Source organism: Squalius cephalus (assembly GCF_949319135.1).
Source record: "Squalius cephalus genome assembly, chromosome: 10".
Lineage (NCBI taxonomy): Eukaryota > Metazoa > Chordata > Actinopteri > Cypriniformes > Leuciscidae > Squalius > Squalius cephalus.
In genome coordinates this window covers 31966541-31988566 of record NC_137131.1, presented here as the reverse complement: position 1 = coordinate 31988566, position 22026 = coordinate 31966541, and positions in this window count along the sequence as shown.

Here is a 22026-nt window from a genome sequence, read left to right as displayed (position 1 = left end):
AAACTGAAAACAAATATTCTCTGTTTAAGTAATTTGTATGAAACCAACAAGTTGTCCAGCTTCTCAAACGCTTCCTAATTATTTTTTAATTTGAACATGCCCACTCGCGCAAAAGAGATTGACATGCAAATCTCCACATGGAACGCGAACGCGCTCCTTACCTCAAAAACAAAACACCAAAACACTTCACATGTCTCTGCTTTTTGTCGAGTTTGAAAGACGCGCGGTGAGCTTACATTGGAATTACCTCAGAAGAAGAAGAACGCGATTTGAAGACAAGAAAGATGTAAGGTAAGAAATTCTTACATATTAGTTTGTTATTGTTGCATAAATTTCACATTGCAGTTGAACTGTTGCTAGATATATGGTGAATATTATAATATTTAGACCCATGTTTACTGTTACTGTGTTTGTGGAAATCTGCTCAAATGTAGATAGATATGTATATGGTAACCATAATGTTTTATATTTGAGCGCGATCGCGTTTGAATGTATCATATTTGGATCGCGATCGCGTTTGAAAAGCACCAAACGGCTTCATGTTTTTACTATTATCTCATTTTATATCATCATAACGAATGGAAACATTTGAAGTAACATGATAATCAATATATTTTTTCTAGCTTAGTTGTTACTGAAATATTTTGGAAGATTTATAGGCTGATATGGTTATTGTTATTATTATTTTATGCAGCACTGCGCATAGCCTATGCCTACAAGGCACAACAAACCTGGTGTTCATTATATTATATATTGTTGGAAACATTTATGTGTGTGTGTATGTGTGTATTCTGTGAATTTTAAAAAGCAATTTTAACCAGAAAAATCAAAAATTTATTCCCAAAATCGTGCAGGCCTATAGTTTCTCTTGATATCAGTATGTTCACTTTTTTTTTTTTTTCTTTCAGGGCCCAGATGCCACTCCTGCTGACTTCAACATTCACATGAGTCTCTGTGATGAACATGGTAAAGTGAAAATCAAACACCTTGGAAATGAAAGGTATGTACAATGTTTTTAGGAATGGCACAAAGGTCTCTGTCTTTGGATAATTATTTTCAATGAGTGCTTTTTTGTCATTTGTTTTGTATCTTTGGATTATGTTGTGTTGTAAATAAATCCAAAAAATCTAAAAAATCTAAAAGCCATTCTTTTTTAAATCTCCTCATTCTTTGTGCAAGGTTGCTCAGAATGATTGGGCCTGATAGCTCCTAATAGGGCCAATAGGGAGTGTCTTTGTCTTTCTCAGGTGTGGAAAGCTTACATATTAATGAGCTCCCGCATAAAGCTTTTTCACACAAAACACATCGTAAAATTGTCTTATCTGAATGAGCAGTCAGGGTGATTTTCACATAGTTTTGGAGCAAATATTCTAGGCTACGTCATACAATTTTCAAAAGTCTTGTGAAGAAATAATCAGTAGGGGTTTCATGACCTTATTTCAGTGAGAATTTTTTTTTGTATTTTCACAAACCACGCATAAATGTCATTATCTCAAAACTACAAACTTTTACATACAAGCTGCTGATATATTATTGTAGCAGAGTTTGTGCTGAATACAGTGTAATTAGACTTTAGCCATGACAATGTCACAAGTAACAGAAATAAGCACAAATGTCAGAGCATGTCAGAACACCTCCAAGGCCCAGAAAACACCTCAGACCCCAGAGGGTTAAACCCTTGTCATTCTTCCCTGATAGTGGAGGCGCTAGATGGACGTCTCCTCGGAGAGGGCAGGATCCAGCGTGTAACGGAGAGAGTAAAAATGCACATTGGGTCTCTTCATTCCGAGTACATCCAGTTTTACGTCATTCACGCTCCACATCATTCCGTCATTCTTGGTCATCCCTGGCTTCAAATCCATAACCCACACATTTCCTGGAGAGAAGGTCAAATAATTCACTGGGATGAGACTTGTAACAACCGCTGCCTGTCCAAAGTCACTCGAGTAACCTGTTCAACACCAGAATCTGTCACATCAGATCCCGAACTGGGAAACATACCCTCTGAATATGCCGATCTCTCTGAAGCCTTCAGCAAAGAAAAGGCCTCACAACTTCCTGAACACCGCTCAACCGACTGTGCCATTGATTTAATTCCCGGTACTACACCCCCTAAGGGAAGAATATTTCCCCTATCTAAACCTGAATCTGAGGCCATGAAACAATACATAGAAGAAGAGCTCGCTAAAGGTTTCATTCGACCTTCCACATCACCAGCCGCTGCCGGCTTCTTCTTTGTGAAGAAGAAAGACGGGGGACTCAGACCATGCATCGATTATCGAGGATTAAATGAGAACACTGTCAAATATCGTTATCCTCTACCTCTTGTTCCAGCCGCCTTAGAACAGCTTCGTCAAGCCAAATACTACACAAAGCTCGACTTACGCAATGCTTACAACCTAATCCGCATACGGGAAGGTGATGAATGGAAAACGGCCTTTTCCACCACTAGTGGGCACTATGAGTACTTGGTTATGCCATTCGGCCTATCAAATAGTCCTTCCGTCTTCCAGGCCTTCATGAATGACGTTTTTCGGGATATGCTGGACAAATGGGTGATCGTGTACATTGATGATATATTGATATACTCAAACTCACTGGAGGAGCACATTCGCCAGGTCAGATCATTTCTCCAGCGACTCATTCAATATCATCTCTATGCCAAAATGGAAAAATGTGAGTTCCACCAGACAAGCGTATCCTTTCTGGGATACATTATCAGTCAGGAGGGGGTAGCCATGGATGAGAAGAAGGTAAAAGGAGTGCTGGATTGGCCATTACCCCAGATCATAAAAGAACTGCAAAGATTCTTGGGATTTGCAAATTTCTACAGAAGATTCATCAGAAACTTCAGTCTCATAGCCGCTCCTCTAACAGCTCTAACCAAACGTCACAGTTCTCGTATACTTTGGACCCCCGAAGCACAACACGCATTCCAAGACTTAAAGACACGATTCACTTCAGCACCCATTCTACGTCACCCTGACCCGGAACGCCAATTCATCGTAGAAGTGGATGCTTCCAATACGGGAGTGGGAGCCATATTATCCCAGCGACAAGGCAACCCAGCCAAGATGTATCCTTGTGCTTTCTTTTCCCGCAAACTTACTTCAGCTGAACGTAATTACGATGTTGGGAATCGTGAACTATTAGCCATGAAATTAGCCTTAGAAGAATGGCGTCACTGGCTGGAAGGAGCTAACCAACCATTCATCATTCTCACCGACCACAAGAATCTGGAATACCTACGATCAGCCAAGCGTCTCAATCCCCGTCAAGCTAGATGGGCTCTGTTTTTCACCAGGTTCAATTTCACCGTCACATACCGCCCGGGCACCAAGAACACCAAAGCTGATGCCCTCTCTCGGCAAACTGAGGAGACAGCCCAGAACTCCAAACCTGAAAGTATCCTTCATGAAAACCTGTTAGTAGCTCCTGTCCAGTGGGATATAATAACCGAGATTCAACAAGCAAACCTTCAGATACCCACCCCCACCGAATGCCCAACAAACCTCCTCTTTGTACCTGAAACACTACGGCCCCGTCTCCTCGATCAAGTCCACTCAACCCCAAGTTCCGGTCATCCCGGAATCACTGCCACTATTCAACTACTCCAAAATCAATTCTGGTGGTCTACCCTTTCGTCCGATGCCATCAAACACGTCCAAAATTGCATCAACTGTCAAACCTCCAAATCACTCCGAAGATTACCCGCTGGTCTTTTACGTCCTCTCCCAACACCTCAACGACCATGGTCACACATTGCTGTTGATTTTATCACTGACCTACCCAATTCCCAAGGCTACACCACCATTTTCACCATAGTGGATCGATTCTCCAAGGCCTGTCGACTATTTCCCCTCACCAAGCTTCCCACTGCCTTCGAAACAGCAGAACTCCTGTGCAATCAAGTGTTTAGATTCTATGGATTACCTGATGATATAGTATCTGACCGGGGACCTCAATTCACTTCCAGAGTATGGACGGCTTTGTTCAAGCATCTGAACGTGAACATTAGCCTCACCTCAGGCTATCATCCACAGTCAAACGGTCAAACAGAACGCCTGAATCAAGACATCATCCGCTTCCTCCGAACTTACTGTCAACAACATCAACATGACTGGAGTAGATATTTGTTTTGGGCCGAATACGCCCAAAATTCTCTGGTTAAACCCGCAACTGGCATCACCCCCTTTAAATGTATACTCGGCTTCCAGCCTCCTCTCTTCCCATGGTCTGGTGAACCCACAGAGCTCCCATCCGTCACAGAATGGTTGCACAGCAGCGAGAAGGTCTGGGATCAAGCACACACACACTTACTGCATGCTATCAGACGTCAAGAACAACAAGCCAATCGCCATCGTCGCCCTGCTCCAGAATACCAGATCGGCCAATGGGTATGGCTATCAACCAGAGACTTACGACTCCGACTTCCATGTCGCAAGCTCAATCCCAGGTATGTTGGCCCAGAGCCATAGAGAGAAAGAGTTGCGACACTCCCATAGACCTCCGTTGTAAAAAATGGCGGCGCTTTTAACCGCCTACTTCCGGGATTTGAAGATCGGAATAGTTCCAAACACTGTCATTTGGGCGTTGGACACCATTCACTTACATTGCTGCGCGTCGAGTTGTTCCAGAGTTAAGTTGCTGAAATATCGACCTCTTTTGAATTGTCAACTGTCTATATTGTATCAGAGGCCCTTTGCGATGCTTATACTGGTCTTCATTTGTACATGCACAGCGTGATTATTTATATTTTATGTTGGTTGTTTCAACCAATTTTCAAGCACTGCCTGCTAGCTAGTGCGACTTCGTCAGCTGTGACAGTACTTCCACTCACCAGTGAAGTGGTGAGAATACGGAGTTTATAGTTGTTCCCAGAGACTTGCTTTGGATCAGACTTTGGTCTGACCAATTTTTGATTTCACTAAATCACAGATCTGTTCAGTGGGGTTTCTTCTTCCTCCCCACTCCTTTTCGGGTAATTAATTCGATTTTTTTGTCAACTGACACGTTCATGAAATGAAAATGAATGGGGTTCAAGTCTGGACTGTGGCTTCAGTCCATCAGATCCAGATATAGAAAGATAAGAAGATATTTTGGTAAACAGAAATACTGTTAAATTCTGGCGGCAGCGGGAAACATTATACTGGGTGGTGCTCTAATACATTTATTAAGCACTGTATGTTTAAAAACTGTCACTACATAAAGGGAGCATAAGCTGCTCACTCCATTGGTAGATAGCAGTTAGTGCAAACTTACCTTCATGTTCAGTGGCAAAATCGTCTGATGTGCATTTTACAAGCATGCCAATAAAATCATGCTTGCTTACCTGCAGTGACTTTACTTACCTTACTCCTTCGTATCATTGAGAGATTTGACCACATACTCACAATTAGACAACATTTCAGCGGCTGTTACTGTACTCTGACAAAAGAGAAAATAAAAGGTTTACATTTTCGGAAAAACAATACACAACATGACAAATTAAATTCAAATGATATCTAATACTCTATATATATAAATAAATTAATAGATATGTTATTCATTGTATTTAGAAAAATTGCCTTGCCATACATAAACATTTTAGCATTTTCTCAGCTCAACCCACCTTCCACAATATTGCTGCTGCATGACTACAGGACCTCCCTAACCCAGCAATGCAAGTGCATCCTGTAGTCTCCACTGCTCCATTGGATGTGGCCAACACCCAAGCCAAATGAGATGGAGTGCTGGCCTGACTTGGGCTCACGCTTGCTTTCAGAAACACATACTCCTCCTCCAGGTGAACCAACACACGGCTGTCTTTACCACTGTGGAGGTATTGGTATGCCTCAGTACTTTTAAAGTTCCGCATAGCAGAACCATCAACCCCAAGAGACAAAACAAAATAATTAAAAATGTCGCCATATGTAATCAGTGGCCATTGCTTCATGTCATCACCCCACTCAGACACATCCCTTGGGTGAGGCAAACATATCCCCCCTGAGCTCTTCAGTGCGTGTATTGTTTCTTCCCATGTACTTTTCTCCATTGTTGACATCTGTGAAAGATAAAAGTAATTAGTATAGTCAGAAACACTTAAAATTTAAATTTAAAACAGACTAATGATGCAGCAGACAGTGTGAAATAAGAGAGTGCTGTAGCTACATTTGTTTTTACATTTATGCTTTACTGTTCTCAGTATGATATTGATATAAGTAGATAGACTATAATATTATAGCCAAATGCGTTGGCCTATGGTTATTAACAACTGCTGCAACGTACTAAAGTACATTTCAGTTGAAGCTTTTGAAACAATGCCACAATCAAATTATTTAATAGCTGTGTCTTTCTAATAGCTATTACTTAGTTATGAAGATGTGCACAAACACTACTACATGTAAAGTTTGAAACATTATTACACCACAGTTTGTTTGCTTAATCACCAGATACATTTGCAGTGTATAGCCAACAGATGAGAAAAAAATAGCCACGAACTGGTGTAGAAAGAAAGTAGAGCCTCAACTAGATGAACAAGAGGGTAACGTTAGCTTAGCTAACTGCTAGCTGCAATTTCTTATGGTTTAACCCCCTGAGGTCGGCTATCGCGCCGGCGCGATAGGCTAGTTTTTTTCCGTATGAGTGCAAAAAAAAAAAAAAAAAAAAATTAAATTTTATCTTATATGCTTGTGTTGTACATCAATCGATCCTGTTTAGTGTGTATTATTTTTGTGTATGCTCATAATAAAAACAAAGTGTTGTGCTTTTCGCCAAATAAAGAAAAATAAACATGATGCGAGTTCTGCCTACTCTCCTTCAGTGAAGTCAATTCTGAAACGCGTCCGAAAATGAACTGTAACTCAGCGAATACTCAGTCAAACAGGCATACAGTCACACAGGCATGAAGCTTGAATTTTCTTCTTTTAAATGAAGTAATTTTTATAAAAAACAAATATTCACAGTTTATGTAATATGTATGCAAAGAGAGAGATGTCAGCCGTTCTCATCTCAGCTAATTAAGTTTTAATGTGCTCCGCCCACGGAGAGCGCGCGCTATTCAAACGCAAATGTGAGGCGATCCAAACAAACCTGTGAAACGCCCACATCAGCTGGATAACACGCGCGAGTTCACTTTCAGACTTATGTACTTTACGATGCTGTGAGGAATAATACTATCTTGATAATAATCCTGCAAAAAATTTACCTATCAGTATCATTTCGAGGAGCAAACGGATCCCGCTGAGGAATTAGGTCAGTTCTGTTTGCTTTGTTCTAATCGGAATGAATGAACGCAAAGATGCGTGCTGTTGTGGAGCTACTACAGCTGGCAAAAATACTGTTTAAATGTGAATCGCGTTTCTGTGTATTGGAATGAACGAACGAACGCACAGATGCGTGCTGTTGTGGAGCTACTACAGCTGGCAAAAATACTGTTTAAATATGAATCGCGTTTCTATGAATGAATGAACGCACAGATGCGCGATGTTGTGGAGCTACTACAGCTGGAAAAAATACTGTTTTAATATGAATCGCGAACACAAAGAAAGATTACACTGGAAATATTGTTACAATTTTAAATGTTGTTCTAATTGTATAACCTTAAAAAAAAAAAAAAAAAAAAAAAAAAATATATATATATATATATATATATATATATATATATATATATATATATATATATAAAAGGATAGATGTAAACAAAATCTTAAAAGGTCATTATGAGCCTTCTCTTTAAATAATTGTATTATGCTTTATTAGTGACACATTTGGGAAGAGAATATATTCCAAATCTGAAAATACAGTATGAGAACAATTAACTGCACAATTACTAGAAATGTTTACCTTGGATATTGTACAATTTGCAAGCAAAATTTGTGGAAAAAACAACAAACCAATTGTCCTTGCATTCTTGTGGCTCAGTCACACACCTGAATGAAAGGCTCATTACGTATGCAGCCTCATTATGCGGGCCCCATTGACTCCACAGGTGTGAATCACGCCCACCCGCATATGGCCTTTCCAAACAAAAAGTGTTTTACAAGATTTAAATCAATGTATTGTGTTATGTGAATGATTAGGCAGGATGATTTGCACATAATGTTGAAGAAAAAATTCTAGGCAACGTCATCCATTAGTCAAAAGTCTTATTTACATATATTTAGAATGTGTTTTATGGCCTTATTTCAGAAACTTTAGTTTTTTGTTTTTGAAAAAACCATGCATAAACATTATTCTATCAAAAATACAAACATGTACATGCAAGTTGTTCACATATTATGGTAGCCCTGTTTGTGCTAAATAGAGTGAATTTACACCTTTGCCATTAATATGTTTATAAGCAACTGAAAAAAGCACAAATGTCAGGGCATGTCAGAACATCTCAAGGACCCCAAAAACCCCTCAGACCCCAGAGGGTTAATCTCTAACACAAGTAATGGCTGTAAAATAAATCCAGCGACTGAATTCTAGAGGACCATAGCTTTCAAACAAGGTATAGCATGTGTATGTGTCCTGTAGTGAGACCATTACAACATTAGATGTTTGTGGCTAATGTAGGCTAAACACTACACATCGGCCGGGCTGCGATCAGACAGGCAGACGGGTCATATAAACACCTAAAAGTCGTTTAAAAATTACCCCGAGAAACAGTGCATTGCTGTGCTGTTGGTACACACGTACATAGCACATTTGGCACCACCTTTAAATTTGACTTTAAAAAATGTGCAGAAACCCTGCTTCATAATATTTAGGTTGAACCACTGTAGCTATATATTTACCAATGTTTTTACCACTTTTCTGGGCTTTGACAGTTGCAATGATATTGAAATCAATGGAAGGACAAAAATCAGATTTCATCAAAAATATCTTCATTTGTGTCCCGAAGATGAACAAAAGTCTTGAGGGTGAGTAATAATGACAGAATTTAAATTTTTGGGTGCAAACATGCATTTTTGTCTGGTAAATCATGTTGTCATATATGCAATAAACATTGCAAGGCTTGCAATTAAGTTAAATTATTTCTGTCACAAAGGTTTGGGCTGGATTCTGGCAGTGTGTGCTCTATATAAACGGAGAGTCTAAAGCCTTTCCACTGATACTCTGATGGCACCGGATGAGGGGATGATATTGTTGATGAGCTGGGTGATGAGTAGACAAAAGTTGTAGAATAAAACTTTAAATCTGGCAACCCCACTTCCAAAAATTTAGTTAGTTGACAGTGTGCATGTAAACAGACACATTGAGTTGATGTATTTTACCAGGGCAGAAAAAATATCAGTTATTGATCACAACATCCAACATTGCATTTTTTTTTTTCACAACATCCAACATTGCATTTTTTTTTTCATGTTGTTCAGTTTTAGACAGCTTTTGTACTGTCTCTCTTTGTCAAAATATATACACTCAGTTAATAATATTTAATTGTTTTTTCTGCCTTTTAGACACTTTCTTGACATCAATCCTGAACGTGGATCAAAAACAAAGAAAGGACAAGTAACTTCAAAGAAAACTGGCCAAGTTGTGCAAAACAAAACCACTGTAAGCCTACAGGTTTCCTCACTTCTGCGAAAACTTGCAGACTTTGAATGGGATTTCGTTTGCACTTTTATGGACTTCAAAAAAGAAACAGCATTTCACTTTATAAAGCTTGGAAGAGCCAGGACATTTTTTAATAGAACTCTGATTGTATTCGTCTGAAAGAAGAATGTCATATACACCTAGGATGACTTGAGGGTGAGTAAATCATGGGCTAATTTAAATTTTTGGGTGAACTATCCCTTTAATTAATTGCTAACTGTTACCTGTTTGTTGTTAAGTGTTAAAATTGCATTTTATGTTTAAAAAGTAATTCAGCCAACATGTTCACAGATGGCATTTTAACTAATTCACTAGCAAGGACCACGCCACAACTGCACGGAATTAGCTATTAGCTTTGTGAATGAATAAGGGTCGAAGGAAATGGGGAAAGATGTAAACGACGGATCTCCGTCTGGCTGATCAGGGAGTCTGACCCGGGAGACTCAGAGTGGGGGCTTCGTCTCGGTAGGCAGTAAGCTGAGTTACTTGAAGACCCCCCTGGATGCAGCCTGTGGAATTAAAATTGAGATGTTAGAGATTGAAGGAGAGAGGATTAGGGTCGGGGGGAAGTGGGATGAATGGATGAGTTGGAAGGGAAGGGGTCGAGTTAGAGGTTGAGGGGGGGGGGCTGGGGTCGGGGGGAATAGGGATGGATGGATTGAAGTTCGGGAGCAGGACCACACCTCACCTATTTAGCTCTCTCTCCCGGAATATATACACGGAACCCACCTTCACCAGGCAGTAAGCTGAGTTACTTGAAGACCCCCAAAGGTTTGGATGAGACGATGCGGGCTTGAGCTTGACGGAAATCGTTTAGATTATTGCGGATGTACAAGCGGTACGCTTCGGATGACCATCGACCTAAGACTCTGATTGTCTCGTCCGAGATGCCCATGCTGGCGGCCGTGGTGGCTGCTCCAATCCGGAATGAATGTATAGAGTAATGTTCGGGAGATATGCCGGAGGTCCTGAGAATACTTTGGAAGTGTTTGCTAAACCAGAATCTCGTGGCCATTTTCCTGTTTTCCGTGAGGAAGAGTGGTTCTTGAGGAGATGAATGGTTGGCGTATCTGGAAGAAACGTATTCCAAAAGTGGCTCATAAGGACTGAGGAAGGAGTGGAGGCGAAAGATGTATATTGGAAACGACTCTCCGAATTGGTCGGTTTTACTTCTCTTTAGGTTATATATCAGAGAATCTGGTGTATGAGCGGTGATGTCTGAGAGGCTGGGATGAATGGCTGGATTGAAGGCTGAAGTCGACGGGGCGAATTCTGAGCATCTCAGGAAGCCGAAGAATGCGAGAAAGAACATGCATTCTAATGTTTGGTCGATCGATGGGCTCAGGTAGCCGGAACGTAATGTGTGGATGCATTGGCTCAGGAGGTCAGAAGTTAAGGGTAAGCGTTTGATGTTGAGGACTGGTTCTTGTTTTCGTAGACCTCTGATAAGCAGAGATACGTGGGAGTGAGAAATGGTTTGGCATTGGTCGCCGGTGGCGAGTTTGTAGATAAAGTTAATTCCGGATAGGTAAGTCTGAATGGAGGATGCCCTGATATTTTGGTAGGAATGGGCATGAGTAACGAAGTTACAGATGGACCAAACGTTCATTAGAGGAAATGAGAGTTGGTAAAAGGAGTGGTAAGCCTTAAAACAGTTCCAACCGGTCAAGTAAGCAGAGAGGGTACTCTGGGCGAGGCCATTGAGAATAGCTTCTCGCGAAGCATGTGAAAGTTCTTCCAGCTGTGGATTTAGTTGAAGATGGTGGCTGAAAACGGTGGAACTGGCGTGGGATGGATGTCTGATTCTGGAGCTAAGATTCTGAACTTCTGAAAAGAGAAACGAGACAATGAGTCGGCTATGCTATTGTGGTATCCTGGAACGTGTGCTGCTCGGATGATGAACTGACGTTGCGCCGATATAAGTGTCAGTCTGCGGACTAATTGCATGATCGCCAGGGAACTGGATCTGCCTTTATTTATGATTTCAACTACCGCTGAGTTGTCTGAGTGGATGAGTATGGAATGTCGGGACCATTCGTGCCCCCAAAGGAGGGCTGCTATAATGACAGGATACATCTCGTAAAGTGCGGATGAGGGAAAGTCTGTCTGCTGAATTAGATGGCTGAACTCTGGTGGCCACTCGGAAGCGAACCAGCGGCCGCTGTAGTAGCCCCCGAATCCTATGGAAGGCGCTGCATCTGTGTACAGCTGAATGTCTTCTGGCTGTGTGACATAGTCGTTATAAAAGAAGGATATGCCGTTCCATGAAGACAGGAATTTCTGCCAGAGCCACATTTCCATTTTGCATGCTTCATCCAAGGTGACTTTGTTGTGTAGAGAGGGTATTGATGCTGCTTTTGATAGTAGGTTGGAAAGGAAAGATTTTCCCTGGGGAATTATTCTGATGGCGTAGTTAAGGTGGCCGAGGAGGGCTAGCAGCTGTTGCTTTGTGCACCTGTCTGCTAGAAGATAGTTCGATAGGAGCAATGAAATGCGTTGCGTTTTCTCAGGAGGTAGAGATGCTTGGAAGGAGATGGAGTCTAGGGTGATGCCTAGAAACTCGATGGAGGTGCAGGGCCCTAAGGTCTTTTCTTTTGAAAGGGGTACGCCTAGTTCGGAAAACACTTTAACGAGGCTGGAAAGTCCTGAGTGTGGAGGTGTGGATGTAGGTGTGATGATGAGGAAGTCGTCGAGGAGGTGCAGGACGTAGGGAAGCCTGTGGTTGTTGATGAGAATCCAACATAAAGCCTCCGAGAGGGAGTCAAATATCTTGGGGCTGCTTCTGCAGCCGAAAGTGAGGCGTACTGAAAAATAATAAGCTCCTTTCCAGAATATTCAGAAGAAACGCCAGAATTCTGGGTGAATGGGCAAGACTTTGAAAGCACTGGTGATGTCTGCTTTTGAAAGCCATGATCCGTGGCCTGCCTTGCGGATGAGAGTGATGGCTTGGTCGATGGAAGCGTATTTCATGGAGAAGTCTGGGGCTGGAATGATGCTATTAATGCTGGGAATGTGTGAGCCGTGTGGGGAGGACAGGTCGATGATTAGGCCATCTACCTCATGAACACTTAAATGTTCCCCTACTGTGGAACAAACATGTGCAATACTTCCCTCAGACATTTCATTATAGCACCTTATAACTTTACTTTATATATATTTATAATTTATAATCTTTTATTTTAATTTTTTTATTTATACCTATGTTACTTGTCACTTGTCTTGTCACTTTATATTGTATGTGTACTGGAAGCTACTGTCACCAAGACAAATTCCTTGTATGCGCAAGCATACTTGGCAATAAAGCTCTTTCTGATTCTGATTCTGATTCTGATGATTAATCTCTTCTTCCCGGAATATTTCCTGGTGGCGATTCCAATAGGGCTGATGCGAAAAAGAGTGAAAGGAGGTTCTTTAAACGGGCCTATCATAAATCCCTCTTGAACTTCTTTAGCTATTAAAGTGTCAACAGTGTTTGGTTCGGAGAGGGCAGACTGGAGGTTATGGGAAAGATGAGAAGTGTCTGGGATTATTTCTATGCCTGGAAGAAAGCCGTTTTTAAATCAATTGATAAGGAAATCTACGAACTCTCTGTCGGGGTGGTCTAGTAAGGCAGTAGCTAATGCTTCTACCTTGACTGGTGTGCCGAGATACTGTAATAGTCAGTCGGGTAGAGCAGTTGGGTTGTGGGGGCAAGAGGCTCTTGAGTGGGCGCCTCCACAGAAGGAGCAGGTGTGTAGGAATCTACAGTTGGAAAGAGAGCAGCCAAGATGGTTGAAGTTGTTGCATACCATTCTGCCTCCTTGGTAGAGGATCGGTCGTCCTCTTTTGTCAATGCCTTTGGGAAGTGGAACGTTGGCTGTGGGCTGTATGTTTAGAGGTTTCGGAATTAGAGGAGGAGGTGGGGCTGCTGTGGATAATCTATTGAATACAGATGTTTTGCGTGAGGAGGGTTGAGATTGAGAGGGTGTGATGGTGCAAGCTGAGGCTGGATGTGATGGTGCTCCGCATAGTTCACAGGACATAGAAGTGCGTGCTGCGAAGATCCGACAATAGAGTTCTGCATCAAGAGTGCCCCAGTATGTCCCCTGATTGAACTGCTGTAACCGACCTGCTACTTGTGTGGCGAAAAGAACGTGGTAGTTGTAGAAGCCTGTTCCTCCAAAACGCACAGCCATGTCTAAAATGATTGATAGGTAATCGTCTAGCTCGGTTCTTCGATCGGGATAAACAGAGCAAATTATATCTCTGTAGATCGAGAAAGCTAAAGCAAATTCGGTGGGAGTGAGGTCCTTTGAACGAGAGTTTAAAGGATGGCTGAACTGCATTAGGCCTTGAATGGTTTGCAGCTCTCTGGGCTGGCTGATATTTATGAGGGATGGATGGAGGAGCTGGGCTAAATCTGTGTAGTTACCTGATAAGATCTGAAGACGTAAGGCTGAAGAGACTGGGGAGGGTCGGTGGATTGATGAAGCTGGACGAGGAGGCGGTGCAGCTGTGGCCAGGGTATATGGGCTAGTATTTATTGGCAGGATGTGAGGATGTTGGGAAAGGGAGGGGGAGGGGTAGGGGTAGGGGTAGGGGTGGGGGTGGGGGAGGGAGGGGAAAAGGGGTAGATTAGTTGCGTAAAAGGAAGAAAGAGGAGGGGGTTGAAAAGGTCCACTGAGAGGTAGAAGTCCTGGGTTTGCTGCATGAGGGACTTGAATTGGGTGAATTTGTAGGGAAGAATCAGAAATAACAGGGGCCATGTGGCTGTTAATGCCAGAAGGAAGGGTAGAAGAATGGATGCTGGGATGGAGGGATGAATGTCCGTGAGGATTTGTAGCTGTTTGTGAGCTTAAGTAAGCAAAGAAAGATGTCATGAATTGGGATAAGTCTGAGGTAGAAGGTGCAGATGTTGGAGGTAGTATTACTTGGTCTCCACTAGGTGGCGCGGACACTGCTGGCTGAGGCCGTTGTGGAGGCAGTGTGGTGACGTCATGAGTGACGATGAGAGGATCGCGTGTCAATGCCGGAAGCGTTGGAGGCTCGGAATTTAAATTTGAAGTGTGTGTAGATGCTGTGTAAAGCTGAAATAGTCTTGATTTATTGTCAGATCGGCTGAAGTGGATACCTTTGTCCTTAAGAGCACGCTGAAGGCGAGCCACAGTCCAATTCTTGATGGTATTCTCTGGTCTGGAAGACGTGGCGTGAGTGCGCTGAGAATTGCTACGGTTTGTTGAATGATGACGCGGTTGACGAGGAGAGCGATCGCGCCGGCTTTCGTGCCTGTGTCGATCGTTGATGGTAGTTCTCGTTTGCAGAGGAGAGTGATCCTGTCGAGTCGGGGTTGGAGAAATCTTCGATGATGAACTGTGACGTGAATGCCCACGGGACTGAGGGATTTCTACGACAGAACGCAGCCGGTGTGAATTTTGGCTGCCTAGGGATTGTTGTGAAGACCTGACGCTCTGTGACGGAGGAGAGTTTCTGAATAAATCGTCTTCAGAGTCAGAGGGGTTGATCTACAGCTCGGAATCCATGTCGAAAAAACTGAGACGAACGGTGTGGTGAAGGTGGGTTCCGTGTATATATACAGACGGGGAGAGAGAGCTGATTAGTTGAGGTGTGGTCCTGCTCCCGAACTTCAATTAACTTGTTAACTACATATAAATGTTTTAAAACCCAGAAAAGGTTGTTTTCTTTTTCCTAGTGTGACTACTCTTATGAAACCTTAAAGTATAATATTTTAATTATGTAATAATAAAAGCAGTATTCCCTGTAAGAATACAATTTATTGCTGTCGACAAGTTTAATAATGTAAAATGTGGTATATACTGTATTTGGTAATTACAGTGGAGTACTGTAAATGCTGTTTACTATAGTAGTGTTGTAAAAATACAGTATGTGGATGGCAACCCAGCTGCCAGTATTTAACTGTAAATTTACAGTGAAAAGTTGTACAGTGTACATGCATGTGATACTGATGCATTTTTAAAGCTGTGGCATATGGTTATGGTACTTTGTGGATGTATTTGTCAAAAATGACAAAGAAAACACTGCATTATTGTATTAAAATACTATATTTGGTATTCACACAATAGACAAAATCTCCAACTATAGGCATTTAATTTCAAGGCATTCAGATATAAGATTTGTATCCCTAATATATGTGAAAGTATGTACTATAGAAATAAGTACATATATGCATGTATACATATATGCGTCATATATGCATGTATACATATATGCGTCTTACATATATTTCACATTTATGTGCATATACGGGAAAATATATGGCACTTACATAAAAACGGCCATTTTTGCTATATTTTGAAATATAGGTTTCATATATGTCTATGTGTTTTACATATATGAATTTTGCATATATTCTCATATATGCAGCAGACATACATGGGCACTAACATTATATTTGTAATTTACATATATTGACTGTTCTGCCCTTACTAAAATTTGGGTAGGACTTCTAGCTTGGCAGACAGCTAACAGGTTCTTCAATAAACACCCAGGAAGCAGTAGGACGTTTAGGATGTTTTATCAGAAACACTGTGAAACTGCAATACAGAAATACAAATGTACATATTAATAAACTTGAATAGGTTAAATTCTTATTAACACTGGATTAAATACTACTTTGAAAGCACAAAATACAGTAACACTAAATTTACCCATTAACCACACATGGTTATATAGCGATTAGCATGAATGCTAACTTAACATGGAAAACGCCATAGACAGGCTAACGCGATTAGCATCTTTACCATTTTTAACACTTTTCACACAAATATGTAATTCAAACGGTCTTTACTTAAGGTTGTCATGAAAATGCAACTTTAACCATCACTTACAGACATAAGTTCTTCAGAGTTATGAAGACAAAACGTGTAAAAGATGATGAAAAGTGCTCAGCTGTGCTTCAGGGTTGTTGCATGCATTGAGAACTACGGCAAGTCTAAAGAGACAAACAGCACGGTGAGTAATTCTTCTACCTGCTTTCTTAAAGGAGCAGCACACTTTCTTAAAGGAGCAGCACACTCCCCGCCTGGTATAATATGGTATACCACTATGTCTCCCTGAATAAAAGAACGACTTCCGAGATGGGTCTTGAATAAACTCTAGCAGAACCTCCTTGAACTACCCTAACCTCCACTTGGCGAACTCTACCATCTCGGCCAGGAAACGTATTGACTATCAGTCCCATAGGCCATTCATTCCGCCTGGCTCCCTTGTCTTTAAGAAGCACAACATCTCCAAATTGTAAGTTGGGTTGACTTGTCTGCCATTTCCGTCTTGGTTGTAGTGTGGCAAGGTATTCCTGACGCCATTGTTTCCAGAAGTGATCCGCAAGGTTTTGGACCTGCTTCCATTGACTCCGGTAAAGATCCTTTAAGTCAAAGTATCCCAAAGGAGCGGTCAGTGAATCTGTTTTCTGTGTCAAAAGCATGGCAGGCGTGAGGACAGCAGGACTGTGTGGATCTGATGACACTGGGACTATTGGCCTTGCGTTCATTATAGCAACAACTTCGGCCAATAGCGTGACTAAGACCTCATGTGAGAGTTTGGGGGAATGCACCTTGAGTAGCATGGCATCCAGAATGCGGCGAGCAACACCTATCATTCTTTCCCATGCCCCACCCATGTGAGAAGAGTGGGGTACATTGAAGTCCCAAGTACAGCCTTGTTCCTTGAGATAAGACTGAAGCTCTGCCTCTTGTGGTGTTATACCTAGTTCTCTACAGGCACCGACAAAGTTTGTTCCGCGATCGGAACGAAAGAGCTTTGCTGGTCCTCTGATAGCGGTGAATCTCCTTAGAGCATTTATGAAGCTCGATGTTGATAGAGACTCCACTACCTCTATGTGCACTGCTCTTGTGACTAGACAGGTAAACAACACTGCCCAGCGTTTTCCTTCAGAAAGACCTCCTCTGGTGCGACGAGCACAAACTGTCCACGGGCCAAACACGTCCATCCCGACATGAGTAAATGGAGGAACTTGGGTAACTCGATCGACAGGTAGGTTGGACATTTTTTGCGTTTCTGTCTCGCCTCTTAACTTCAAACAAGTAACACATTTGTGTAGGACACTTGAAACCAGTCTCTTTCCTCCCAATATCCATAAACCGGCAGACCGAATGGCGCCTTCGGTAATGTGTCTGCCTTGGTGTGCGACTCGTTCATGGTAATAACGCACCAACAGTGTTGCAATGTGATGGAGTTTAGGGATGATTATTGGATGTTTCTCTTCCCATGAAATTGCGGCGGAGGACAGGCGACCACCTATTCTCAACAAACCGTCAGTGTCCATGATGGGATCAAGTTTTCTGAGATGGCTGTGTTTTGACACACTCTCTCCTTTGGACAAATTTTTTATTTCCTCTTTGAAGATTTCGTGTTGTACACAACGGATTATTACAGTCCTTGCCTGTGAGAGATTGTCCATCTTTGTTTCGTCCAAGGTCTTAAAGCAAGATCTGACTTTCTGAATAAGTCTAGCTACTCCAAGGGTCAGTTTCTTCCAGCTGGAAAAGCGCTTGAATCTGTGCGAGCCAAGGTGAGCTTTGGAAACATTAGTAGCCAGGGTTGTAATCAGGGGACGCACATCTGCGTCCAAGTCTGGTTCCACAAGCTCGAAGACTTCCTGCTGAGACAAAGCAGCGTTATCTTTCTTTTTGAGAAAGGGGGGTCCACAAAACCAGTTGGTTTCCTTCAAGAGAGTAGCTGGTATGTCTCGTGTGCCGTGATCTGCAGGATTGTGTCCTGTGTTGATAAAATGCCATTGTTCGGAGCGTGTTGACTTTCGGATGCGTGCTACTCTGTTGGCAACATATACGTAAAACCTTCTGTTAGTGTTGTATATATAACCAAGCACTACTCTACTATCTGTGTAGAACTTAACTGTGTGCACCTTCATGTCCAACTCTTCCACCAACGTGTCTGCAAGCTCTACCGCGAGTACGGCTGCACAAAGCTCCAGACGTGGTACAGTGTGGCACTGTTTTGGAGCCAATTTGGACTTCCCCATGCAGAATCCAACCTGAATGTTTCCCTGATTGTCAACTGTTCTGATGTAAGCTACTGCAGAGATAGCTGTGGTAGAGGCGTCAGAAAAGACACAAAGTTCCCTGGATTGTGTAGAGACCAAAGAAACGGGTAAGTATGACCGTGGAATCTGAAGCTGCTCGAGTGCAATGAGCGAATCTTTCCAGGTCTTCCACCTTGTCTTTTTTTCGGCAGGCAATGGGGCATCCCATTCACAATACTCTGATGAAAGTTCTCTGACAAGTGACTTCCCTTGTATTGTTATTGGAGCCACAAAACCAAGTGGGTCGAACAGACTGTTGACTGTTGAGAGAACACCCCTGCGCGTAAATGGTTTCTCTTCTCTGGAGACGAAGAAAGTGAAGCTGTCGCTCTGAAGGTTCCAGTTGAGCCCTAAGCTTCTCTGCACAGGTAGAGGGTCTACTCCCAGTGCTAAACCCTTTAGCTCTTTAGCCCGTTCTTCGGGTGGGAATGCCTCCATCACAGCCTTGTGATTGGATGCTATTTTGTGTAGTCGAATGTTTGATACTGCTAACATTTCTTTAGTCTTTTTTAGAACATGAATGGCGAGGTCACTGGTAGGAAATGAGGCCAAACCGTCATCCACGTAAAAATCTCTCAAGACAAACTGTTTTGCCTCCAGGCCATATTCGTCTTCCTCTTGTAGAGCAGCTCTTCTTAAACCATATATGGCAACGGCTGGTGAGGGGCTATTTCCAAAAACATGGACAGTCATGCGGTACTCTGCAACCTCTCTGGCAGGGTCGTTGTTCTGAAACCAGAGGAACCGCAGGAAATCACGATGCTCCTCGCAGACCCTGAAGCAGTAGAACATCTGCTCTATGTCTGCTACTACAGCAACCGGTTCTTTACGGAAGCGAGTAAGTACCCCAAGGAGTGAGTTGTTTAAATCAGGGCCGCTCAAAAGGATGTCATTCAGGGAAATACCATCATGCTTAGCACTGGAGTCGAATACAGCTCGAATCTGACCTGGCTTGCGTGGATGGTAAACCCCAAAAATTGGCAAATACCAGCGTTCTTGGTCTCGGGGGAGCAGGGGAGCTGGTTCTGCATGTCCTGATTCAAAGATTCTCTGCATGAATGCAAGCATGTGTTCTCTCATTTCCTGACTTCTTTCCATCCTACGGCGTAGTGTCTTGAAACGGTTTTCTGCTTGTACTCTATTGTTGGGAAGTTTGCGCCTTGGTTCTCTGAAGGGCAATGGAGCCACCCAACTGTTTGAGTCGTCCATAAACATCTTTTTGTCCATGATTTCCAGAAAGATCTTATCTTCCACAGACATAGCAGGCTTGTCATCCTGGGCCGTTTGCTGGAAGACTCCTTTACCAAGACAATCCGTTTCACTAAACAGGTTGTCAACATCTGCGAGATGTGCAACTCCAGGTTGAAGTACTTGAACATCCACCTTCTCTTTGATGTGAAGCTTACTTGGACAAGGATCAAAAAGAGATGGACGGCCGTTACTCAGTATGTTAGTCTTGTAGACACTGATGGAGTCTGGTTTGTGAGCTGACCCCAAACACACTTCTCCTATGATAACCCAGCCCAGATCGAGGCGTTGGGCATAGGGTGCGTTATGAGGTCCGTTGCACTGCTCTCGGACTTTATGCACTCTTGGTACATCACGTCCGAGTAGGATAAGGATGGCTGCTGTGGGATCGAGTGGAGGGATCTTGCCCACAACGCTTTTGAGATGAGAATAGTGTTTGGCGATCTCTGGCGTGGGAATTTCTGACCTATCATCCGGCAACATATCACATTCAATCAGAGATGGGAGTGGGATCTGATTCTTACCATCTAAAGATTCCATGACGAAGTTGTTAGCTCGTCGCCCTATGGTATCAATGACTCCTGAGCATGTCTTCAATGTGTATGAAGCTGAACCTTCCTTGATGTCAAAGAGCTCAAAAAACTCACTTCTTGCCAAAGATCTGTTACTCTGTTCGTCGACAACAGCGTAGGTTCTCACGGCTCTTTCTCTATGGCCTACTGGGTAAACACTGACAAGACAGATTTTTGCACATGACCTTGACCTGGAAGCAGTCCCACATATGTCTGTGCATTTGGATGTGATAGCTAAAGAGGCTCCTTCCCTTTGCTCCCCGCCTTGATCTTTCGCCATTACAGGGGCTCCAGAAGTCCACGGAGCTGGTCCCGGATGAAGTGCTGTTGGGTGACTATCACTATTGCACTCTCTGCATTGAATGTTTTTGTCGCAGTTCTTGGCTAGGTGACTGGATGAAGCACAACACCTGTAACAGATGTTCTTGTCCCTAAGGTAGGTTTTTCTCTCATCCAAAGGTTTGCTTCGGAAACCACGGCACTTCCTCAGGGGATGTGGTTTGAGGTGTAGGGGACACTGCTTGTCTAGGTCGATCGGTGCTTTTTCTCCCGAATTGTCTTGATGGTTGTCAGTGTCTACTGAGATGTCCGTCCTCCTGACAGAAACAGGTGTTTTCAAGTTTTGTTTAAAGGGTCTTTCAGTTTTGTTCATGCTTGGACCAGTAAGTAATGCGAAACTCGGGTCGTTCAGAATCTTGGCCTGGTCACAGACAAACTTTGCAAATATAGAGAATGGTGGGTATGGAGCTCTGTAGGCTTCTTTGTAACGAGATGCTAGAGAGACCCACTTGTCATGCAGGGAGTATGGCAGTTTCTGAACAATTGGAGTGATGCCACGAGATGTATCCAAGTAACTGAGCCCAGTTAAGAAGCCATCTGCTCTGGCGGCCTCTAGCTCCAAAAGAATGTCTCCAAATTCTCTCAGCTTTTGATTGTCTCTGTTGCTGATTTTTGGAAAATCCTCTATTTTCTTGAAGAGAGCATTTTCTATGGCTTCCGGCGATCCAAAGCAGTCCTCCAGCCTTTGCCACACCATATTCACACCCGCTGCTGCATCATGGATATGAACCGCTCTTATCCTCCTTGCCTGCTCGGAAGATTTTGGTCCCAGCCATTTGCAAAGGAGATCTAACTCCTCTCTTGGTGCTAGGTGTAGGCTCTCTATAGAGCTGTAGAAGGATGCCTTCCAGGCCCTATAGTTCTCTGGTTGGTCGTCGTACTTTAGTAGCCCTGAGCTCACCATTTCGCGGCGTACCAAATACTTGGCTAAGTCTGACATAACTGCTGAACCAGACTCGGGCTCTCTGGAAGCAAAGGTTGAATAAGGCTGAGAAGGTTGGTCATGGTTGCCTGATAGTGTAGCCATGTGTGAGTGATCTCTGTGGCTAGAACTTCCTCGTAGTGGAGATGAATGATATGGACGCTCAAAGTCGTACAGAGCGGACTTATATGGACTTTGATGGTGGCAACTCGAAGGAGCTTGTTCTTGAATGAATGTGTATTGAGCGGGTAATTCCTGAAACTCGTGGAGGCTGATTTCATTTGACTGCGTGGTACCCTTCTCCATGC